Source organism: Lutra lutra, chromosome 5 (genome assembly GCF_902655055.1).
Source record: "Lutra lutra chromosome 5, mLutLut1.2, whole genome shotgun sequence".
In the NCBI taxonomy this organism is placed as follows: domain Eukaryota; kingdom Metazoa; phylum Chordata; class Mammalia; order Carnivora; family Mustelidae; genus Lutra; species Lutra lutra.
This window is the reverse complement of record NC_062282.1, coordinates 2,205,065-2,230,745: the sequence shown is the minus strand read 5'-3', so window position 1 is coordinate 2,230,745 and position 25,681 is coordinate 2,205,065.

Here is a 25,681-nt window from a genome sequence, read left to right as displayed (position 1 = left end):
ACGTGAGTGAAGACCGAGAAGGGACGATCATGACAGATGAGATCACAGAGGCTGTTCACCCTTCAGTGTGGGTTTACAGTGAAGGCCTCACACTCAGATGACCAGCCAGTCCCCTCTGCTCCTTACCGACTCCACTCAGTGTCCACAGGCAGAGGAGACTGTGCACGTGCGGCTTGCGGGAATGTTCTCTTGATCCCTGGGGGGGATTGAGAAAAGCTCGGACTTTCAGGACTAACTTGATCTGTGGATCTTCTGGGGCATCTCACCCCAGGGCTGGGCCATTTTTACCTAAAACAGGTGGCTTGCTAAGGACAGCCCTCGTCATCCACCGGGGAGGCCCACGGGACTTCTATGTGCGCAGGGTGGGGGCTCCTGGCCAAGCACCGATTTGATTTGTCCTCTAGGAGAGTGTCTTCCAGGGGACAGTGCAGGTGGCTTCCCACTCCAGATGGCGAGCATGGGACCGGGGACACGGAGAAGCAGCGCCGGGCCCCAAAGCTGTAGGATCCCACAGGTTTACAAGGACTTACAAGTCCTACTTGAACCCCTCAGTCCCCCCGGCCCAGCACTGTGTGGCTTCTGGTCTTTCCACTCGTCTGTCTTCCTTCTCGCGACCAGGGCTGGGGGGTTGTCCTCCATCCCTGGCGTACGGGAACATGGCCCAATGTGGGAAGGTCCTTGCAGATGTGATCAAGCTGTGAATCTGGAGATGAGATCTTCCTGAATTATCCTGGTGGGGCTGTCGTGCAATGACAAGTGTCCATACAGGAGAGTCCTGGAGGACATTCAGAGCGGAGAAGGCCCATGACAGTAGGGGGGAGATGGAAGGACCCAAGCCAGGAGCACCTGGCACCAGAGGAGGCAGAAAGGACCCTGCTCTGGAGCCGTGGCTGGGCTTGGCCCTGGGCCACCCCAGGTTCCTGGCCTCCAGGGCGGTAAGCCACATGGTGGCCCACTGCCAAACTCGTCATGTGAGCCCTGCTTCTCATTCCTGTCCCTTCTGCCTTTGTCTCTTGGGCCTCCAATGCCCCATCTTACGTGGGCAGGAACCCTCTTCTTTCCATCTACTGTCTGGGCTTCTCTCTCCGCCTTTCGGGTCACTGTGGAAAACGTCCTTCAGGGAATCCTCCAAACGCTCAGGAGAAAGGACCGGTGTCCCTGGGACCAGCATCCCGCCCATGCTCAGCAGATTTTTCACACATGAGCAGGTGAGAGGCACCATGACAAAGGCCGGAGTCCAGCCTGGAGGTGTTCACTCAGGCCGTGGGAACCGAGGGCCACAGGCATGCTGCCTTCGGAGCAGCCCATGGGCACCCCTCATGGTTCTGCAGCCCCCGTGGGCTCAGCGCAGTTCAGCCCGGCTCTGGGTTCACAGGGCACGAGGGGCTCAGGGATCTCTGGGCTCTCCTCTAGCAGGGCACTGGTCCACTTCAGGAGACACCCCTCTCACGACCTGATCCCCTTCCCACCTTCAGATTCCATCACATCTGGGGCTGGGTCTCACCTTCTGAAATGGGGGCACCATACGACTGTGAGCAGGTGGGAGCAGAGAGTCTGTTTATGAAACAGGCCCATGAGCTGGGGATTTTTACTAGAAGCGCTGAGTATTTGAAGCCCCTGCCATTGATAAGCCGAGAACAAGAACCCCAGAGACTAAGGCTCTGCCAGGAGCTCCTGACGGACTCGGCACCGGCACCAGCCCTTGCCTCGGCTTCCTTTTCATTCTGTGTTGCCCCATGACCGCCAACACTTCCATTTGGGATGTGGACCTGGGCTCTCCGGCATCCCCGGGACCACACTCCCTGCACTAGACACTTCCCCGGGTGTGCAGTGGCCGTGGCAGATCCCTGATTGCAGGAGTATCCCCACCTGGTCTGTCATGCTGGAGAACCATGCCCAGCCTTTGAGCACAAAGCTAATGCTGATGTACAAGCAAAAACTGAGCATATTTAAGTTGTGTTTTCTGATAAGAGGACTGGGTGGGGCCAAGCTCTGCATGGTTTGCTTCTGTGGCCCTGACATTCATGGTCCATCCTTCCACGTAGCCCTTTGGTGTGCCATGTATAGCCGTGAAGCTAGGATCCGGCAAAGCCAGCAGCTGGCCTCTCGGACTAGAGCTCATGGCCTTCTCCTCATTAGCAATATTTTTATGATGGGGTATGAATCCCAGCACATTTACAATTGTTGACATGAAAGTCAACACTAGGGGACGTCACCGGACCGGTATGTGGCCAGCACTGGTCAGCCCCAGGACTCAGCCTCTCCACCCACCAAATCACAAAGCACCCAAAGCACCCACCCTTATAACGGGGCAGCCCGTGTCCGGGTGTGGAGACCACACACCCCCCCACCGCGCAGCTGGAGAAATGTGTGCTGGGCCCTGCTCTAAAAGCAGGAGCCTGCGAGGTGCGGGCCCCGCGTGCAGCATGGAGACCACGGCGGGAGAGTGAGCCAGACACACGTGTGCTGAGTGGGGAAGGGGCTGGGACCTGCACCTGGGAGCCGGCACAGCTCCTCAGTGCTTCACGCAGGACACGGTGCCGCTGGCTTCTGTGGGAGACCACACGTGAGCCCCCTGGAATCCTGGAATCAAAGGCAGGGGTAATCCTGTGAACCCTTCTCCTTGAAAGGTGTGTTTTGGTGTCTGGATGTGTGTGCATACGCATGTGGGGGGTGTGTGTGTGTGTGTGCGCGCGTGCACACATACATCTCGATCAGAAATACTGTGTTGGGTAGGAAAAGACAGCCTGAGCTTAGAGATGTATTTTCTGCTCCTCTGTGAATATAAGTAACCTCTGAATTTTAGAAATGGCTGTTAGACACTGGAAATATGGTAACCTTGAGAAAAAAACTGAACTTGGAATACATCTATAGCCTCTTTTTTTTTTTTTAAGATTTTATTTATTCACTTGAGAGAGAGAGCATGAGAAGGGAGACTCTCAGAGGGAGAAGCAGACTCTCCATGGAGCTGGGAGTCTGATGAGGGACTCGATCCTGGGACTCCGGAATCACGATCAGAGCTGAAGACAGTCGCTTAACCAACTGAGCCACCCACCCAGGAGCCCCCATCTATAGCCTCTTTAGAAGAAAACCAACAAGGCATCCTTTGGTTTGCTGTCTCAAGCCAGTGGTCTGACATGGGTGCCCACCATGCCTTGTACATATGTGGTACATGGACCTGAAGGGGACCCACGAGACCCTGGCTTTCTGGAGCCTGTCTTGTTTAGTCCTTTCCCTTGACCTGTCCGACAGAATTAGGCCAAGGAGCCGGGATGGGGAAATTTGCCAACAGCCTGATTGACCTTTCCAGCTGGTCCTTCCCGGTCCAGCCTCCAGGTTAGTGCCAGCCCAGCAGCAGGCTGTGCAGTCCTGCAAAGGACCCAGACCCTGACTGACGACAACTGTGCAATAATAAAACGTGTTGTTTTAAGTCCCTAGATCTCCAGTAATTTTTTTGTGCAGCAGTAGAAAATGAATACATTGTCATGATTTTTAAATGTGTTTGAAAAGTGGATCGCTGAGGAAATCCTGGGTTAAATCTTCTTAGACACTGAAAATATGCTGACCTCACCAACATACCTGTTTTGGGAGTCCAAATTTTCAAATATTCACTTTTCTTACAACAAAATCTTTTTTTTTGTCAGTGATGTCTATTTCTCATGAGGCTGTGAAATGGCCTTAGAAACTATATTTGTACATCTGAGATTCATGCAGAATATAGTTCCTTCCTGTTATGTTTGTGAAATGTGTGCAGAATACAATTTATTCCTGCATTAACCACGAAGGTCTGTTTTTAAAAAAAAAAAATGGATTCAAATGTTTTGAACATAGCCATCCTTACATAATTATGGATGAATGGAAGGGAGAGAGGGGGGAGGGGAGGGAGGGTGGCGGGAGGGAAGGAAACACGGGGACAGCTTCTATCCTAGAGCACGCTGAAACGCAACGGTAGTATGTCTAGACAATTATGAACACACGGCAGAAAGGAAGTGATAGTTCACGTTTTAAGCCACGAATTCTTCTCTATTTTAAGGTCAAGAATGGCCTGTCTAGAGATTTTCGGCAAAGCATGCAGGCACTTACGAACAATTACGCATCCCGGGGTTTATTTGCGTGTGGTATGCCCCTACCTTCCACAGCAATATCTAATATGAAAACTAAATTGAGAAAACCAACTAAATTAAAGCTAATCAGAGCTTCATCGAGGCACCCAGCACAGCAGATAATATTCCAGTGCTCCATGCAATTAAATTCTTCAATTATTCCAAGTGTTATTATGCTAATTTAAAAGGCTAGGATTATTAGAAAAATGTATAAAGAATTATGCTCAGTTATAGCATTTTATTTATGTGATTTCACGTTAAATTATTTAAGATATGGAAATTATGAGAGTTATCAGTATGTGACTTCAGCCTGCCCCACTGGGGCAGTCAGCCAAGCTGATGAGAAAATGTGTCCCATTTTATCCTCGAGGGGGATCATCTCACAGCTTGAAGGGGGAACTCATCATGTATGCAGTGGGATGCCCCAGACCACTGCTCGGCTCAGGAGAGGGGCTTGTCCCCAGAGGAGCACACCCCTTTGTTTGGGACTGGCATGGTTCGCATATGCCTCTCAATTTACAATGCACCTAAGAAACAGGGAGGAGATTAGAGAGGGGTAAGTCAGGGCTTTGGAGAAACACCTGCCCTCCAGTGGTCTCCATTAATGGGTCTTCTGGTTCTTCTAGAAAAATATCTCAAGAACTGTTGGTCTTTCTAATACAGAGGGGAATTTCCTTGAGATGCACATGCTTGGAATTTGTTTTTTGTTTTTTTGTTTTCCTGCCTGTTCAATCTGCTCCCTTTCTTAAAACACCTTCTTCCATCCAAGATCCCTTCTCTTCCTCCCACTCCCTTCCCTACACTCCCCTCTCCCTCCACCCACCTTCCCTTTCCCATCCCTTCCTCCCTCTCCCCTCTCTCTGTCCCTCTTTCTCTCTCCCTCTCACTTTCTCCTCTCTATGGCTCCAGTACCGTACCTCACTTTTTTTGTTTTGTTTTGTTTTGTTTTGTCTTCTCTATTCTTCCTTTCAGTGATGTATATAGCATCTACCTTCCAAAGCTGTGGAAATGGGGAGAAAACTCAGGGTCACACGGGACCCTCCTTAGACACTTCACTCCTCTGCAGGGCCCCGTGCCCCAGCCTGCACCCTCCCTGTGCCCAGTGTGTACGCCGTGGCCCTGCCCACAGCTCCCCAGGGGGACCCCACCCCTGCTGGGTCTCCTGTGCCCACCCCCCTCCCCTGTACCTCCTAGGGTACAGTGTCTGTCCTGGGTCCCTGCTGTGGCACCTGGTGTGCATGAGAGCAGGGCCCTCTGCACTGAGGGCTCCTGGAGCAGGGACAGCCAGCAGGGAGTGCCCTTCCCCCGGCCGGGGCCTTGGTCTGCTCCCACCGCAGCCCCTAGTGCACACACCACACACCAGGGACCCTCAGCAACCCTGACTTCCCATATGCCTGGACCCCGTGGGCCTAGGACCACAGACCGGAGCTGCAGGGTCTCTGGGGAGGGAGCAAGCACTCCAGCACCCCCATGCTGCCTGCAGCTCTGAGAGAAATAAATGGGAGGTCTGCACCGTGGGAGACCCTCCCTTCACGGAATCCACTCATGCCCAACGCCCTGCAGAGTCTGGGAAGAACTGCGGTGCCTCCTTCAGCCGTCCAAAGGCAGGGAGGAAGCTCAAGTCTGAATCCCATTGTTAGGGGTAGCAAGGTGGCCTTCCCTAGCCCATGACTGGGCACGATGGGGACACTGAGGCAGAGGTGGTCTTGAGGGACTGGCCAGTGGTGTCCATGAGCCTTAGACCTGATGGCAATCTGGGATGTGACCACCGAAACTTCCCCCTCCCCTCCTGCATTTGGGGTCAGATTTGTATCTCAGTCCAAAGGCCCATCCAGGTATCCCTGGACCACTCCCTGTTTTTGTTGGCGTGGGCATCTCCCCCAGTAAAATCCCAGCACAGTTCATCTGTGGGGGCATCTGGACTCAGAAGACCTTGTCTGACACACTGTCTCGGAGCTGGCGAACCGACACGCCAGGCCCTCAAGACCTGGGCAAGGTGCGCGGAGAGGCACTTCCTCTCTTATCTGCGGCCCAGGCTTGCAACACTGGGAGCAAGATAATACGTTTCAGGCATGCTCTAACAAAGGAAGATCTCGGTGTAGATTAGATAGGTTGTTACAGATTTCACAGTTCACTTCTCCGAGCAGATCTAACAAGTTCTCAGAGTTCGTAACATTTTGCATTTTTGAACCCTGTGGGAACATTTGTTCTGAATTACGGGCCATCTCTGCTAAGCAAACAAACAAACAAAAATTCATGAAGCACCAGGCTTAAATGACCAAAATGTTACCGCTGCTCCTGTGTGTTGGCTCCATCACCATGAGCGTGGCTGGAAAATCAGCACAGCGGACCTCGGAGCGCCACGCCCAGGCGGGAAGCAGGCGGCACAGGTGCAGGAAGAAGGGGAAACAGGGCTTGTCGGCAAGCATCCGGGCTCCCTCTGTGGCGTGGGAGGGGTTTTCTGGGTGTGGTGGTGTGCCCATGGGCCTTCGTCCCCTGGGGCCGTGTTGGAGCAGCAGATGACCCCTGAGCAAGGGAGTGACTGCTGGTTTCCCAAACAGCCTGAGAAACAGACGGTCCCCAAGAACCCAGTAAAGAGAGGGAAGGTGTGGGGCCAGGCCACAGGTGGAGAGCCAGAGCCCGCCTGCAGCGACCAGACGGGAGAATTCTCGTCAGCAGCCACCAAGCCAGAAGGAGCTCCCTCTCAGCCGTCTAGAAGGAAGGCTCTAGACTCCTGCAAAGCTTCGGGCCAGCCAAGTAGAAGGAAGAAGGGTACCCCAGGCTGGCCCTTGGAACGAGTACCTACAGGGAGAACACTGACCCCACATCTGCCATCCATTCACCTGCGGCTGAGCTGCCAGGGCCACAGCGAGGCCACGGCAGTGTCCAGGGCCAGAGCACAGCAGGTCCCTGATGCTGGTTCATCTAGAGCACGGGCGACAGCCTTGTCGGAGGAAGCAACCCAGGGTTCCCCTGAGCTAACCACTGCTATGTCTCCTACCCTGCCAAAAGGGCCGGCTGATCTCTCTCCCAGGAAGGTAGGGAGCTGTGAATGCATCTCACCCAGGAAAGGAAACATGAGGCTTGACTCTTGGGAAGCACGAATGCCAACAAATGGTGAGGTTTTGCGATGACAACAAAGTTTCACCCTAATTCTCTAATTTCTGCATTCCGTTTTCCATCCATGAACTCTGGTGTGACCACATGCAAGGGCTCCCTATATCAGGCTTGCTCCCGCCCAGAGATTCCATTTTGCAAGCTTGAGCTAGAACGCGGGGAGCTAAATTTCTCCAAGACCCAAGTATGCACAACCTCCTTGTGGATGCCTGCATTAACAGGAACGGAATTTAGCATTTGTGGAAACTTCGCATGTCCATCAAACGTCTGATAAGCTAAAGGAACTTCATTTCCATTGCTGATCAAAGTGCCAAATAACAAGTTGATAATTTTATTTCATGAGTTTCTGTTGGACGGAGGAAACCATGCATGCCACAGTATGTGGGGTCTCCTGCTGGGGAATGGAACGGATTAAATCGTGACCGATGAGGGGTGCATGGATCCTCTCCATCAGCCCCACCTGAACCCCACTCTGCCACCAGCTCTGAACTCCCGGCTACCCCCCGAGGTTCAGAACCCATTGATAGCCATGCTTGGTGTGGTTTTATTACTTAACGTTTAAAGGGACGGGTTGACATGTATTTTGCAAAGAGGTTGGACAAAAAGGCGTTTTTGCACTCTCAGGCTCCACAGAGCTCAGGCTTCTAGGCTTTGCTGATGAGGCCCTTGGCCCCCTCTGGACTCGGGGTCTGCGTGAGCCGTCTGAGTACAGCCCCTGATGGAGAGATGCCCGTGAAAGCACACCCAGAAAGGCATAAATCTGACCGTCTCCTGCAACCTCAGCAGAAAACCACAGCTCGGGAGGCCGAAGATGTGATTTATCCCCCACAAGGAGCGCCCCCCCCCACGTGCGCACTTTCCTGCTGTGTGACTCTGACTGTGTCAACAGCCAGCACCGTGACAGCCTCTTGGGACATGGGGTCCACATAAAACCCTGGTCAAGGGCTCTAGGTCATGGGTCCCCACGGAGCTCACGTACAGGGAGAGCGCTGGAGAGCCCCAGTCTCAAAATTCGTCAGGGGTGCTGTTTGCTCCGTGGTCCCTGGTGTAAATATAGGACCTCAGGGCACCCCCACCTTGAACTGCTAGACGGACCAGGATGTTCAGTTGGATTTGAATTATGGATAATCCACAAAGGATTGCTTAATCTACATGCGGCCTCAGTACCGCCTGGGGCACGAGGGTGCTCGAAATTACTCGTCGTTCGTCTGAAGTTGAAACTTCACTGAGAGTCCTGTACTTGGTTTGCCAAACCTGAGAGTCAGCCCGGGCGTCCTCCCCACACATTTGCCCCGGTCCTGTGTCAGCGGAGATGGAACCCACCAACTGGCCCAAAGCAGAATATTCACATGTGTTAGAACATCGGAAAGTGCCCGACATGCTGAAGCTGCATCTGCATTTTCCTGGTGGCTCTGTTAGTTCATCGGGGCTGCTGCAGCACGCCGCACAAGCTGGGGGGCCTCCAATGCAGACGTTTACAGTCCCCCGGCTCCCGCTCCACTCCAGAGGCCTGAAGCCTGAGGTCAAGGCGCCGGCAGGGTTGGTTCCTTCCGAGGCCGGAGGGAGTGTCTGCTCCAGGCCGCTCCCCACTAACCACATGTGACACTCCTTGACTTTTCATAGCATCACCCCACCCGTCCTTCATGCCCACATGGCGTTCTCCCTGCCAGCGAGTCCGGGTCCTGCTTTCTCCCTTCTATAAGGACCCCGGTCCCTGCGTTATCACCACCCTGATGACCTCACTTGAACTCGATTACATCTGCAATGACCCGATTTTCAAACTCTGGGGTCCCAGAGGGTGGGGCTTCATCATACGGGCATCTGTAAGACACAATCCAACCCAGGACAGGGGGTCGGTTATCCCTGGGGGGTGTCAGCAGGGACATCCTCGAACACACTCGTCGACCCGGGGTTCCTCCATGTTCCCCATCCAGACTCAACAGACGGGGTACTTTGCTCAAGATGAACTTGATGTTAAGTGGTTCTCACAGATGAACATGTTCTGGGAGACGGAAGTGTGAATCACGGCTTTGCCGACAGCCGAGCCCTGCCACACCCTCCTGCAGTCCTCAGAAGCCGTGTGAGTTCCTGGGAAGATGTGCAGGGGAAACGGGGGCTTCAGGGGGGCGGGGTCCCCTCCCTCCCTGTAGCGGGGGTTTGCCGCTGTGGCCTTGCTCTGAGACTGCCTCTCCCACACCAGCTGCCCATGTCACAGGAAGCCAGGGAGGGAGGGAGGAAGGCTGCGGCCACAGACTGATACCCCTGATGGACAGCTCTGTCTGCGTGTGACACGGGATGACACATTTAAAAATTGTGTGCCTCAAAGATGATCCATGGCCAAGAGAACGGTAGCTGAGACGACACACGAGCTCTCTGCCGCAGACCAGGCCCTCCATCCGGCCCTTCCTCCAAAAGAAAATCAGCAATGGAGTCACAACGGAGAGCCGGATACACAGGCAGAGGGAGGCTGGTCCCTATTTCCCACACGCTACAGTGGTCGGAGTAGAGACCGGACCCCGACCCCAAGGGGACATAGCGTGTCCATCTGTCTTCTCCGGTCTGAGCCCCACCTGCCGGCGAGGCAGGGCCCCCATTTTGGAAGGCCACGCCCTACAGGAAACAGCAGTGACTTTGATGCAGGAAACCTTGTTGGTATTTGTGTGTTTCCCTTACAAAAACGTGAGCGGCCCGTGATAGGACCATGAAAAAGAGGCTTGGGTCCTGAAATGCATTTCCTTTCTTGAAAGCATGCCGTGTCGGTCGGCCACACAGGAGCTGGTCCCTTGCCAGCGGGGCCGTGTGGGGGGCGCGTTGTCTCCCTCATCCACGGTAAGAACAGAGCGTTTGTTCCACCCCCCGGTGGCTCTTCTTGTCCTGCGTTTCCGAGGCTCTGAGGATGGGTTGAGGAGAACCGAGCCAGCAGGATGCCCCACGCCTCCATGAGGATGCGGGTCGCGTCGTCGAAAAGCAGAGCGTCATGTTCCAAGCCGAGGAGAGAAGGGGCAGAATGACCGTCATGGTGGTGGCGAGGAACAGATGCAGGGCCCCAGGCCTGCCCCCGGCACCCCACTCCGGGGACAGCAGAGAGTCCCAGGAGTGTGGGGCCTTACCCTAGACCTGGCACTGGGTGCTGTGGTCTAGGCAGGTGATGAGTAAGTGATCCTTGGCCACGAGGAGGACTCGCTCCCGGAGTCGCCCGTGCCGTGAGGAGCCACCGCCCGGAGGTTGAAGTCCATGAACCCATTCTGTGCCCAAGATTCCTGTGCCTCTGCCGAGGGGTCATCGGCCAGCTGCAGACCCTTCACCTGGAAACCAGCAAACCTTTGGTAGCCATATCAGTCTGAGTTTCCAGACAATGGACCCTGAGACAGGGACTCCTGTGTGAGATGTGACCCCAGGAGCCCCAGGCTAGGAAGGTGTGGGGCTTGAGGCTGAGCAGTCAGGAGGCTGGTGCAGACTGTCCTGGAGAAACCCCAGGCCTGGGACAGTGGAATACGGCCTCATCGTTGCAGGTTGAATCATGTTCCCTCAAGACAAGTCGCACCCCCTGAGCGCACCCGCGCACGTGACTTTGTCGGAAATAAAGTCATCATTAATGAACGCGACATCACACTGGATGGGGGGCCTCGATCCCTGTCACTGGCGTCCCGATAGGAAGTGGCGGGCACGGGAACACACAACAGAGTCCCCACAGAGACAGAGGTGGGGCGGGGTGTGACGTGGCCACAAGCCAAAGATGGCCAGCAGCCCCAAAGCTCGACCAGGCAGCAAGGATGTCCCCAGTCTAGGGGGGAGCCCAGCCCTGCTGACACCCTGCATTCTGACTCTGGACCCCAGAACTATGAAGAAGCAACTCCTGTCACCTTAAACCCCTCACCGTGTGGTACTTTGTGCCGTGACCACGGGAAACAGATCTACCTGGGTCCTATCTGTCATGGGTTCAGGGCTATGGGACCGTCTCCTGCAGAGCTGCACCCAGGGAGCAGTTCAAAGCCAGAAGGAGCCCCAGGATAGGCCAGCAGGGATGCATGGGGAGCCTGGCGGGGATGGGGAGGCCCTGACCACGTCTGACCCAGGACCATTTACCGCTGACGTCTCCTGCTCTCACACTGGTGTGACCGTTGATAACAGACCTGCCCATGTGACCCTGGACCGCCTCCTAAAGCAATACTGCCACATTCCGCCCCCGGAACCAGCCCTAACTTGACCAGATCATTCACTCATCATTCCTTCATTCAGCGGGTCCTCATCGTGTGTCCTCTAGGCTACACACACCATGTTGGGGGCAAGGGTTACAGCGACCCACAGGCCTGCAGGAACCCTACACTGGGAACATGGGGTTTAGTATGAAAGACAAGAAGGTTTTCTTTCCCTACAAAGATCGCATGTTCTACAAGGACAAGGGAAGCTGGGGCCTGAGCTCTCCCTCCTTGTCCTTTTGCACTGGGCATGATTGGCCTGGACTGCCAATGAACTGCATTCTCAGCAAGCACTGGTGGCGGGGGGTGGACTTCAGAGCGGGCAGGGAGGGTGTGTGGGCTGCACCCACGTGCCACATGTCACGGCAGCACAGGCACGCTCACCTCCTGCGAGGGGCGCTCGGCCCCTCCCTGCTCCCGAAGTCCCTGCTCAGCTCTCCCGGAGCCCCTGCAGGCCCCTCTCCCCATCGTGACTCTGGTACTCCGGACGGGGTTCCCATGGGAGGCAGCACGCAAAATTATGCTCTGAATGTAGAATCCTTGAGTCACCTAAGTAAATAGCATGTGTGGTGTGGATTTCTAAACACTAACAGATTGTGAGTGTTCATTTTTATTGAGTTGGGATCATTATTATTTTTCAATCGTTTTTCTTTGCAATCATCATCTTAGAGCTAAATACAGAGCACGGCGAGGCTTAGCCTGCAGAAAGCATGCGGCCCCTCTGAGCAGCGGAGGTCTACCTGTCCTATGTGTCTCCCCCGATGGGACGTCTATGGCTGTGGAGGGGACACTTGCCTGCACGGCATCCCAGCGACAGCGTCTGGTTGCGGCGGCCCTGCCGAGTCCAGGTCAGTCTGGGTCCTGTTGTGGCTTCCCCAGCGGTTTGGGGACAAAGGCCAGGAAGCTCAGCCCCGCAACGTCACTGTCCCTGCGCAGGGCCGTCCTACAGTCTTCCCAGGGAGGAGCCGCGTGCTGGAGGGGACGGGACTGCAGGCCAGCCCCCCTTCCTCCCAGGGAAGCTTGCTTGAGCAGGTGCCAGGGACAGAAAGTAAACCAGGTCCCTGAAAGCAATCAGGCCCAGAGGCAGTGACCCTGGGGGGGGGGCGTGCCCAGCCTCAGGGCTGAGGAGGGTGTGCACATGAGCCCCACGCAGCCTGTCCCGTGGACACCCTCCGACATCTCACAGCCCGAGAGCCGAGCAGTGACATCGGAGCCGCGTGGCCTCCGTGCGCGTGGCTAGCCGGCTAGCGCACACCGGCGAGGGCTTATCCGTGTTCACATAAACCCTCATTAGAGGGGATTAGGAGAGAAACAGTGACAAACAGGATGGACACTAACCCTCGGAGGGTCCCGACAGACGCCAGGCACTAATTATCTTTTCAAACGACTAGAAGATGCGGAGCGTGAGCATCGGCGTCCGCGCCCGGGACGCGCGGGGAATTGTGCTCTACACACGACAACCTGTTTGTGTTTTGCAACAGTTTTATGGGCGGTGCCGCGGACGCGCACGCACGGACGCGCACGCACGGACGCGCACGCACGGACGCGCACGCACGGACGCGCACGCACGGACGCGCACGCACGGACGCGCACGCACGGACGCGCACGCACGGACGCGCACGCACGGACGCGCACGCACGGACGCGCACGCACGGACGCGCACGCACGGACGCGCACGCACGGACGCGCACGCACGGACGCGCACGCACGGACTCGGGCGCACCTGCCACCGGGACGCACGTGCAGGGACTGAGGCCGGGCTGCGGATCGGGGGACAGCCCCTCGCTCCCGCTGAGGCCTGCGCAAGGACCGCTGGGCACCGTCCCCGACCCCGCAGAGGCAAGGGGCGCCGGGACCGTCGGAGGAACAGCCGTCCAGGCCGGGTGCTGACGGGCTGCACTCCGGCTCTGGGTGCAGGGAAAATGCATTTCCCAAAGCACAGCGGGCTTTTCCGACCTCCTCAAGGCCACGTCGGCCAAGTCGTAGTGACCCACCAAGTAAACGGGGGCGCCCCGTGGGTCTCACAGTGGGCTCCCCGAGGAGGGGCCCCTGCATCCCGAGCTGTCTCCGCCTCCTCACCACCTCCCCCACCCTCGCTCGTGAACACCCTCCCTCATCCGGGGCTCAGGAGTGCAGACTCCCCGGGGCCCTCACAGTCCTAGCCGGCGGGTTCTGGGTGCAGCCCTGCGTCCACGTCGCTGAGCGTCCCAGCAAGCCGCTCCCCCGGAGGCCGTCCCAGACGTTAGCCTCCCCCGCCTGCTCACCCGCGTTACCGTTACCGAGGGAACCCGGGGCTGGGGCCCTGAGCCCCGTCTCAGTGAGAGACCCAGACGGGCGGGGACAGGCACGGAGGGCGAGGTTCTGGGGAGGGTCCTCGGAGAGTGCGGTGATGCCGCCGTGTACCTTCACGACAACTGATGCGAAGCGCTCGGTAAGTACCTTTGGTACTTTGTTCATTCATGGATGGTCTTAACACATCGTTTAAAATTTTCGGCTACACGGAATGGCATTTTATGAGGGGTTATTCTCCGTTGCGGTGTTTGCAAATTTGGAAATTCACAAAGGTCTTGGAACAGAGCCGTCATGAGTACGGAGTGAGCCGCCTCTGAGCAGCCCTTGTCTGAGGACGCACCGAAGAGACGGAGCCTCAGTTGAGAGCAGAGATACTATTCCAGATCCCCAAATGCTGTTACTGCGAATAAGAGAGAAGGAGCTTCTGGAGGGTACGAGTTCCAAAACACAGCGACAGAGGAGGGGCCCGTTCGTGCCATCGGGATGTGTGGAAGGGCGGGGAGCCCGACTGAGTCTTGGCGTGGACGGAGAGACGCCTTCACATGCGTCTCGGCAGGGACGTCTCTTCTGTGCCGGGAAATCAAGCGGGGCTGGGACGCGGTTCAGGTGGTGGCGGTGGCCGCTGGGGCCACCCATGCCTACACTCACCAGGACAGCACATTGTCCAAGGTCACGAGCACCGTCTAACAGCAAAGAAGGGTTCTGTGACACCCGCGTGCACACTGTGAGCAAATGCGGCTGCACGGGGGCCGGGCGCGAGGCATCCAGGGCGCAGCACAGGCGTGCCCAGCTGTGGGTGAGAGGAGGACGTGGGTAAGGCCCTCCGGAGCACCAGGGCAGACGGGCCTCCCGCTGTCCCCGTGGCCCAGCAGCCTCCACTCCAGCTCCCCATTCTGAGACCCGCCCCTGGACCTAGGTCCACCTGCCAAGGCGGGAGTGCGCAGCCGCCCCTGCAGTGGAACGTGAAAACACCACGCGTCCTCCAGCCGGGGACTGCAGAGATGGGTGGCTTTTTCCATCATCATATTGGGTATAATTTCGCCCTAGGAAGTGGAAAACGCTCCTTCATGCGATCAAAGGGTAGTTCTGTCGTCCTCAAGCCTCCATTAGGCTTCCCATTAAAAATGAATGCTGCTAATAATTTCATTTATATGCATTAGTATTTTGGAAAAAAAAAATACCTTCACTGAGTTTGCCTGGAAACTCAGAATGCTATCAGGAAGCACCATGACACGTCTTAATATCATGGTATTTTCCTGATTCATCTTTCCTTCTCGATTGTAATATGTCGCTATTATATGCAAAAGCATCGCCTTGAGAGAAGTACACCCCCCCCACACACCAAGCTGAGCTCCTGCTTCTCTTAAGTTTCAAGCTTCAACTAATGGGCATTTTTGTGTCCACCCAGCACTGCAACGGCTCCTCCTTTGCCCGACTTACTGATGCAATGCGGAGATAATCAAATTTAGAATTAGTTGGGTGAGGGTTACTGGTTGATGCAGTTCTGGTACCACATTTTCCTTCCTATTAAATATATCAGAGCAGCAGTGTACATAAACACAGTGCAGGCTCCTGACGCACGAATTTGCCCACGGTAATACCCACGTGTCACCTTTTGCCCGTCATATAACGCCCCTAAAGGCATTGCGGGTTAACGGTGATTTAATCCCCTTATGCATGCATAATGGGACAAGCTTTGCATAAATAATAATAAATAATTGGCATGTATAAATAATTTATCATTTATTTTTGCAGTAGAAGTAGAATTCTCGGGCATATTTTAAACAAAGGAAACTGCAAACATGATCTCAATCAGAAAGGGGGTTAGGTCTTTCTCAAGCACAACTTTCAAAGCTCATGTGAATTCCATGTGTGCTTGGGACTTCTTTGGGAAGAGTTTACGATACCACCAAAGAATGAAGCGTAACATACTACATAAAAAGCTACAAAAATAACTATAGACTTCTTTTTTTTCAAAATAAGCTTAACCATATCCATTATTAAAAATGATTTTTTGCCTGAGTGTGCACCCAGTCCGAGCCTTCACAGTTAAATACCTTGTCTGGCGTGAGGATTTTATATTTCATTCAGTAAATACTTCAGGTTAAACGTGGACATCTGAATGGAAGCATACGCCAAACGCTGATGGGAAATGGTAACAGAGTTGAGAACTGATCATGTGTCAACTTGGGAGGCAGACGAAGTAGATGGAAGGTTGAATCATCACACAGGTAACAGTTACAATGTGGCTAAATTTCCTGCTTCCAGATACCTGCTCCCTTCCTGCCGGGCCCAGGACCAGGGCGGATAGCCCTCCCTGTGCCCTTCAGACAGCGGAGCCTGGAACCCAGCCCTGCGCACGGAGATCTCCTTAGTTTCCTACCTGAACTGATGATCATTTTTGGCCTCTCAGCCAAAAGTTATCTGTGCATTTAATTAATAAACATGTATGTTGGCCCCAAGCTGACTTGGTGGACCCTGACTCTGCCCTTGATCAGCCTAATGATTCTGGAAGAAATTATTTTGAGTGTGAATCTCACCTCCTCATCAATAAAATGGGGCACTGCTTTCCTTGCAGAAGGGGCACGACATGAACAGAATGCTGCAGCTCACTTGTCCAAGCTCTGCTGGGTGCCGCAGACCCTGACTTTGTCCCCCAGACCCTGACTTTGGCAGCTGCTCTGAGTCTCCTGGTCTCCGCACCCCTGTCCACGGACAGGCTCCTCTCACGGACCTGCTTCTCCCACATGCTTCTGAGAGCTCTGTCCTTCCGCGTGAAGCCCGGGGTCTCTCTCACCACCATGACACCCTCTTGACCTTCTTCTTACATTTGCACATTTCGAACAGTGGAACCAGTTTGGTCAGGTAAAGAGAATAATTTGCTTTTGAGTATTTAAAAAAAAAAAAGTAACAGGAACAAAGGCATAAAAATCGTAAATACTTGTAACTTCCTCCTGTCCCACCTCCTGAAGGCAGGTGTCCGTGAGCCTCCCCTGGACTTCTCCACGTCTCACAGCTGAGTGTGGCAATGCCCAGGAGGTGACGGTGAGGCCAGGTGGGCAGAGCCTGGGGCAGAGCTGGCTTGCTGAGCAGGTGCAGCGTGGAGAAGAAGGGGAGGACACAGACGTGGGGTCGTGCAGGGAGCAAGGCCTCTGCAGGAACAGGGGCAGCTTTCCTGGAACAGGTTTCCTGGAAATCTTTCCTACTGGTGGAGTTAAACCCCGTGTGACAGACACATCTCCACTTATCTCCCTCAGAGAAAACACACTCTGGGTGTCTGTAAGGGGCTGGAAATGTGGAACTGGGTCTGCCACTTTGATCACAGCCCTGACTCCCCTGGGAACCTAGAGTACAGGCAGATAGAGGACGGGCCAGCATGTCTACACAGCACCGCCCAGACCCTGAATGCAGGTGGAGGATAGAGCGAACCCATGGGAGTGACTACGGGGGATGGGGCACAGAGGGGACTGAGTAGGAGGGGGAGAGGCAGCCGGGGATGGAAATTGCAAAGACCCGTTCCCACGAGCTCAGCCGGGCGCCTGTACGAGAGAGGTTTCCTCCAGTGCGTGTCATGGGTTAAACTGTGCCCCCCAGAAAAGTCAGCTGATATCCTAACCCCCAATGCCTTCGACCCTACTTGGAAATAGGTCTTTGCACGAATCATCACATTCAAGTCCACACCGGAGCCTTTGGACCCCCAGGCAGTGACTGGTGTTCTGTAAGATGAGGGAACGCTGGACCCAGAGACAGAGAGAGGAGACCACCACGAGAAGGTGACCCTACTCAGGGCAATGGCAGCCTCACGCAGAGGGAGACCGAGGGGGGCGTATGTCCTCCCAAGCCACGGAGACCACCGAGGGAGCTTGGCCTTGCCGCCACTGTGGTCGCAGACGTCCGGCCTCCAGACCTCCAGGCAACAAACTGCCGTGGTGTTGAGCCTCCAGCCCTGGCCGCCCCAGGAGCGAGCATCGCATGCACGTCTGGGAACGAGAAGGCCAGCGACATGCCAGCCGCGCTCGGCTCCTGGCTCCCTGTGGACTCTGATTTTCCGGCACAGCTCCAGAGGCCGCTGTCTCTTGAGCGGCGAGTGTGTTGAGGTACCCCATCACTGTGTCAAGGAGCCTTGGTTTCCCTTGTAATGATGGAGACCGTTTGCCGATCACATGCTGACCAGAGCGCTTCTCACCGTCCCTGGATGGAGACGCCCCTTGCCACCAGCACTGTCTGTTTCCTTTATTAGGCTCAGTTGCCCCGAGGAGGGAAGAACATTGGATAAAACTTCAGGAGCGCGTGTTCCACGGGAACCAGATTAAACTTCTCATCAAAGTTGAATTTTCCGGTAATGGCTCTCCGGGAAAGGACAGCATGATGGGTCTGCCGGAAGACGGGGCCATGCACAGGGACTGCTTTCCAATAATGCGACAACCCACGCAGCCGGTGACAAGCATGTCTATTGGCCTCCCTCTGAGGGAAGTCTCCTGTGCAGACACTTAAAGGGCCCAATCCAATCACAGATGCCACTCCTGACCCCCACTCAAGAAATTAGAGCCCCTCAGAGAAAGCATTCTTGACCCATCAGGGCTGCTCCTTCAACTCGGGTGTGACGTGATATTTCTTTTGGCAGGGGTCACTGGCGCGTATCACCCATCATCACTAACTTATTAGATCTTGAGGCAATTAGCTAAAAACAAACAGAGGAGACAAGCCTGGTATTGAAACATAGAAACCAGAAGAAAATAGCCCATGGCGGTCCATTATTTCAGAGCTGCTTCAAAGGCCGGGGACGGGTTTCGTGTCGAAGAAAGGAGCGTATTGTTTTCACACAATATCTATACAGTAAAAGAGCTTACTGCATTATTTTCCTACTGATTTGGGTTACATTCGAGCTTGCCTTAAAATAATAGGTTGGTGGAAAGCACTTTTCAGTTTCCACCCAAGCCCAGCCTAGTATGATTAGCCAAGGATTAGAAATCCAATTAGACTCTCCCTTAACCTGAGAAATCAGAGGAGGAATTCTGAGAGATGTTTTGAAAACCACTTCTTAATGTGATTGAGTGTCATAGCCCACACGAAGCAGAAGCCGACCTCCCGGGGACCCCCTGAATCTTCACAACAAATTGACTTTCGCCATCTTCAGTATAAATATGTGTTCCTTGCTATTAATTGTATTGATTAAGGACAGCAGACGCGTTTAAATAAGTATCCGCGGGAACGCAGAGGTCTGTTCTGGCTGAAAGCTTGCGCATGTCCGTGTGTTCTCTCCGCTCTTAGGAAGTGCACGTCCTGCTTAGATTCTGAGGCTTTTGGAAATAGTATATGTAGCAGCAAACGTAACGACCTTAAAAGGAAAGGCAATAATTTGCTGTATGCCCCATATGGATTACTTGATTAAGTGCTGTGGACATGGTCAATATTACCTTATCTAATGTGATTTTCCTTTAGTCACATGTGGTAAATATTACTAATTTGGTGAGGTAAGAGATCCTTGATTTTTATCAAGAAAACTAAATGGAAAGATTTGGAATAATGATGTTAGTCATAACTGCTCAGGCTTACCCACCCCCCTTTTTTGTTCTTCTGCTGTTTAATGCACAATTTGATTTACACAGATATATATCGTGCAATTGCTTTGTTATGTCAGTCGTCTTTTTCAGGCAGAATAAAGCGCTTGGTTACCTGACCAGCACGGAGTGGCGGTGTGCAGACCGAACATTTTAAGACCATCCGTGCATGTGATCGTGATTCTTGGAAATGCTTTTTAGTAAGGACTATGTGACATTCATCTGCCAAAGAAAATCCAAACGCATATTTTCACTTAAAAAATGAAAGCATGCTTCCTACGAGGATGGACTGGTGAGGGACATGAGACCCTCACCCCTCCTTCCTGCCCCGCAGTGGGTTGACTCGGATGTAGTCCTCGGTGAGCTGTTGGGGGCACCCTCCAGAGAAGGGGGGACTTGCCGGAGCATCTTGCTTCCACCTCTCTGGATGAGGCTTCCACGGTCATCACAGTGTTTTATGTCGAACGGGGTCTCCATGAGAATTACCGAGCCGGGCCAGACGACCACCACCGGCTCTGTGGGCCGATGGTGGACTGATCAATTGGGTACTTCTTTCCCACAAGAGGTTTCAATTTGTTTGCACGCCCTCTTGGGATCAGATTTCTAGACACGATGTGCTGATTTATCTCCAGTGGCCACAAAGCCTTCCCTCAGAAGATTAGGCACCATTCCTTCAGATCAGACGTGCCGCTGTTCGTCCCTCTGGCAAGGCCAGGGTGTCGGATAACGGGTACCAGCCACGGAGAAGGCTGCCATGACTCAGGCATCTGTGAAGAGACACGCTCTCCTTCCTGTGTTCCCGAGAGAAGGGCCGCTGGAGCCCGGTTCTCTGCCCCAAGCACCAGCCCTGCCGTATTTCTTCTCATCACGGGGTCCGTAATCAGGTTTAACCCAAAGGGAAGGGACGTCTGAAGTCTGGACTTTAGGATGTGTAGGGGCACAAGCCATGCCATTCTGCTTTGTTTTTGAAAGATTGCCATTATTTCTAAGGATGAGCATTTCCTTTTCCGGTAGTCAGTCTTATGTCTCCGTGAACGGTGTGGCTAAGTATGTCTTCGCTCTTTCGTATACGAGTAAGACACGTTTCATAAACATAAACATTCTGTGGAAGAAACATGTCCAAGGCATAAAGACATGAGACTTTGGGGTTTCTTCCAGCTACTGAGACGCTGCTAATTAATTAGGCCACCTGCCTCAGCTTTAGGGATAGGACGCTAGGACCAAGGTAGGTGAGCGGAATTTCCCATGTCATAGTGACCCCTTGGCAGAACCAGGATGTAGACCAGGCTTTCTGGTTTGTCTCCCAACGCCGTTCAGACACCCGTCACGCGGGGGGTGTGAACGCACAGGAAGCGCTCCTGTCCTGCCACCTCTGTCAAGCCCACTTCTTCCCAAACCGCACAGGACCTTGGAGGGGCCTTTGAAGTCCTTCGGTCCGATCCCCACTCTTGGCGGGTGAGATGCGGAGACTGAAACGGGGTGCCCAGCACCCCAGGGAACCAGCAGGCTCCCGGGGTCCCCCAGATCCCAGGCTAATGGCACTTGCCTTCACTACAAGTCTGTGATTTTCTCCTATCACCCCACCTGCTGGAAATACTTCCAAATACCCTCTTTACAAGGAATCACAAGCAAACAAAAACTGAAAATAAAATGCCTTCCAGCCTCTCCCAGACACGCAGTGCTTCCTGGGGTAGCTCTACCCGCTACCTCACTGCTCACGGTGCAAGCTTTCTCAGGATCCGTTTCCGGGGTGGGTAGAAAGGGGTAGCGAGTACCTCACTGTCGTGGACTTTTAGCTCTAAAACCAGAGGAATGAGACTAAAAGGGTATTTTCTTTCATGTGTGCATCTGCCTAAAACTCTGCAGAGTACAGGTGATCTGGGTGAGGAAGACCCCAGCTGCACTTGGGCAAACAGGATGCAAAAGTATTCTGCTTTATTCTGAAGTTCCGAATTCTACCCCAGGAACACACAGGATGTTGTAGGTCCTGCTTTCCATGGGGACTGAATGAATAGTCGAGAGCAGAAGAGTTTAGCTAGGGCTGTTAGATCTAGCCCTGAGCTCTGGGAGGAAAGCACACCTTATGGCAGTGAGAGCCCCATCCACCCAGCCCTGGGGCACACGCATCCATTCGTTATGGGGACACCTTCCACATGCAAGCAGTGCTGGCATCATCGTATTTAGTGAGTTGTCTTGTATTAAAAGCATGTATTCAAGTCATGCAGACCTTGACCTTGATTATATTTTCTTTGAATCAAAAGTCAGGGACAGAGGACAGCTTGGAGAAGTGCTCCTGGGTGCCATTACGAAGTCTATGCCTTTGTGTTGGTCTGGAGAAATGTCAGCTCCCATCCTCTCCCTTTCCTCACTCAAATCTAAGTGGAATATTTGTGGTTTTCAAGGACAGTATGTTGTTTAGCAGAGCAACTAAATGCTGTTTACCATTAATATGTTGTTTTTTTTTAAACTGCACACTATTTGGAGACTTTCACATCTACATGGAAATTACTATTTCTTTAATTTAACACTACATAGAAATAAAGTCTATGTTTTTGATGCTGATGAGAGACTCAGTGCTGGCTATGGACACACACACACAGTTTGGATGGACTCAAATGTTACTTGCATAAGGGCTTAAAACCTCAAGAGTTTAAGAGGTCCTGATTGTACCTACAGCTGATTGCTTCCTAGAGTTCAGGTGACATTACTGTTTTCCTAGTTTGCTGCTTCTCTCTCTGCTGGCTTTCGTCTGTTTTGTTACTATTTATTCATAAGGGAGCTACTCCACTCTGGGCACTGCTTTATGTATCAAGGATAAAATACTGGAAAGACAGATGGACTCCCGTAGTTTCCTCAACCACACGGATGTGGAGGGCTCCCCACATTTCCACCCATCGTCTCCAGGGTATAGGGCTTCTTCCAAGTGAAGAAGGACGATCCTTATTTCAGCACATGTGAGGAAACAATCAAAGTGAAGGGAAGGGACATTTTCCAAGCCTGCTTCCAGTGGTCCCACAGCCAGGAATGCAAGGAAGCCCCTTGCAGCCTGTGTTCCCAGCACGGGGGGGAGGGGAGGAGCAGGGACGGGGCAACCTTGTCTCTACAGGAAATCTGACCACAGAAGGGAGGGACAGTCCTGTGGGCAGCCTCGGGGCCTTTCCAAAGTCATCCCTGGGAGTGGACACTAACACTTAGGACACCTGCTATGGCATCTTGCTCCTTCTGCCACAGTTTAGTGAGCCCTATCAAACCCCTTCACCCAAACCCCAGATGTCCTGGGGACTCCAGGCCCCACAACAGCTCCCTTCCTTCCTCACCTCAGTCTTACCAACAGACGCACCAGATCTCACATTCATGCCCTGCCCCGGGACACTACGAGGTAATGGCTTAGTTCCTAGTCTCCGCATGCTATCTCTCTCCCGGTGTTTTTTTGTTTGTTTGTTTGTTTGTTTGTTTTTCCAGTACAAAGATTCTTCATAGAATATGGTGTATCTCTCCATTTGTTGAGTTTTCAATGCAGATCTCATGTACATTGTGCTAGATCTATCCCCAAACTTGTGTTTTTTGATGCTATTGTAAATAGTATTTTTGTCATTAAAATTTCAAGTTCTTCATTACTCAATCTCTAAGTTCTTCCTCCAGCTTATTTCTGGAGTGTGATGTCCAGGCCAACCCCCTCCACATTCTGATGGAATTGCCTTTTGCTGCCTCGGAGAGGGTCTCCCCTGGATCGGAACACACTGACCCCAGAGCCTCAATTCCAGCCAGAGACGAGCCCACAGGTATCTAGGAGGTGGAATGACAGCAGCTCCCAGAGGACGGCAGTAGTCACTGCTCTGATAACAGCACAGAAGTTTACTTATTCTCCTTCCCTGGCAAGTCCCAAGAAGGCTTTGTGTAAAAGGACACACATTTGAGTCATTTACAAGCTTGCCATTTATAACCAGTGGTTAACCTCACATGTGAGTCAACTTAGACATTCATTTTAATATATTTTTTTTAATTAAAATAATTACCACTCTGCAGTATCTTTCAGTATTCACAGGTCTTCACAATGTGTGGTTCATGTTTTATTAAGTAATAATTCTCAAAAATAAATGCTATAGAGACTTCAGCTCTAGACTATCTTCCATGTTTCTGTGCCCCAGCCAACTTGAGAAAACTATGTCAATCAGGCAAAGAAAAGTGTTTTGAGGACAATACAGGAAAGCAAGCCCCACCTCAGGCAGCTCCGCAAGACAAGGCTGATAGCATGCCAGCTCACAGGATCACAGAAGGGAGCAGGTCCTTCCAGAGATGAAGGAATGAGTGAGGAAGAGAGGGGTCCTGAAGTCCACTGCTGGTGTCTGGTCCACTCCTGTGTAGCACAGTGGTCAGTTCTAACATCAAAGCAGAGCAGAGAAGGGAAGTAATAAGCATATGACAAAAACCAATAAAATAGAATACAGAAAATCAATAAAGAAAATCATTTACAGCAAATGTTGATTCCTTAGAATGATCAATGAAATTGGAAAATCTCTATAGCTAGAATTAGTAGGAAAAAGAGAGAAAAGACACAAATTACTGACATCATGAATAACGGATGTAACAGGATATTGAACTGTAATGTCAATGAACTTAAGAACTTAGATGAAATTAACATATTTTTGAAAAATACAAAATAATGAAAGATCCAAAAGAGCAAAGCACCCAAAAAGAAATTGACAACCTGAATAGCCCTGTATCTTTTAAATTAAACCAGTATTAAAAAAATCTTCCCTCAAAAAAAGTCAAGTTCAGATGGCTTTAATGGTGAATTGTAGAAAATGTTAGTGAAAGAAATAATACCTATTCTACACAAATGTATCCAGAATGAAGCCAGAATTATCCTGATTCTACAACCAGGTAAAAACATGAGAAGAAATAAAACTATAATCTGATAAATAAAACTATAATCTGATACTTCCAAGAAATTAGATGCAAATACTTAGAACAGAATTTTATTAAGTCAAGTCAAAACCACATAATGTTAAGACATCATGACTAGGTAGGGCTGCAAGGTTGATTTTTATTTGAAAATTAACTGATGTAATGAATATACTTTTGAAAATACAGAATCATCTCAACAGGTGTAGAAAGAAACATTTGACAAATTGTAACATATTCTTATTGTGAAACTTTTAGTAAAACAGGAATAGAAGGAAACTTTCTCAACCTAATGATGGGGTCTACAAAACTTAAAGCTAACTCTGTATTGAATGGAAAAAAAAATTGCATAACAGGAAAATGGCAAGTATTCCACTCTCCTGTCTTATATTCAACACTATTCTGGAGGTCCCAGAGGTGCCATGATGATAACATGGGGGGGGGGGGAATGACTGGGGAGGGAAAAGGAAACAAAAAATACTTTCAGTTATAAATCTGATCATTTATGTGGAATATTCTGAGGAATGGACAAAAAGATATTAGGAGTGATATGTGAGTTTAGTTTGCAGGATACAGAGTATCAACAAAAAATTAGAAATTGAAAAAAAAAAAACACACTTACAATAACATTTAAGTATTTTAAAAGTGGAGACAAACTTGACAAAAAAGGTGTAAAGCCTATCAGCAGAAAACTAGGAAACATTGCTGGGGAAACTGACAGATGAAAATAAAAGGAGAGATATACTATACTCATGGATCAGAAAATTCAACATCGTGAAGATGGCAATTCCTCCGAAATTCATCATTATACTCAGCACAGATCCAGCCAAAAATCCTAGCAGAACATTTTTGTAGAAATAGACAAGTTGATTCTAAGATTATATAAAAATGCAAAAGACCTAGAATAGCCAAAGCAATTTTGATTAAGAACAAATTTAAAGGATTTATGCTAACTTAAATCTGAATGTATTATAAATTTGGAATCAACATAATGTTGCATAGAGGTGAAAGGATGAATGAACGAGAAAATGTAGAGAACCCAGAAATGGATTCATACGGATGTGGTGAACTGATTTCCAACCAAGGGGCTAGGCATTTCAGTAGGGAGAAGATAATCTTGACAAATGGTGCAGAAGGATAAATTCCACTCTGCCTCACACCACAGTGCAATTGGAATCTGGACTTCAAATCCCAAAACAGACCTCTAGAGTGGAACCAAGACAGGGACCATAGAATTCCATACCCAGGGCACCTGGGTGTCTCAGTGGGTTAAAGCCTCTGCTTTCGGCTCAGGTCATGATCCCAAGGTCCTGGGATCGAGCCCCACATTGGGTTCTCTGCCCAGCAGGGAGCCTGCTCCCCCCCCCCAGCCTGCCTCTCTGCCTACTTGTGATCTCTGTCTGTCAAATAAATAAAAAAAATCTAAAAAAAAAAAAAAAAAAAAAAAAGAGTTCCGTACCCATCTTAGCTATTATTCATGAGTAAAAAAAAAAACAAAAACAAA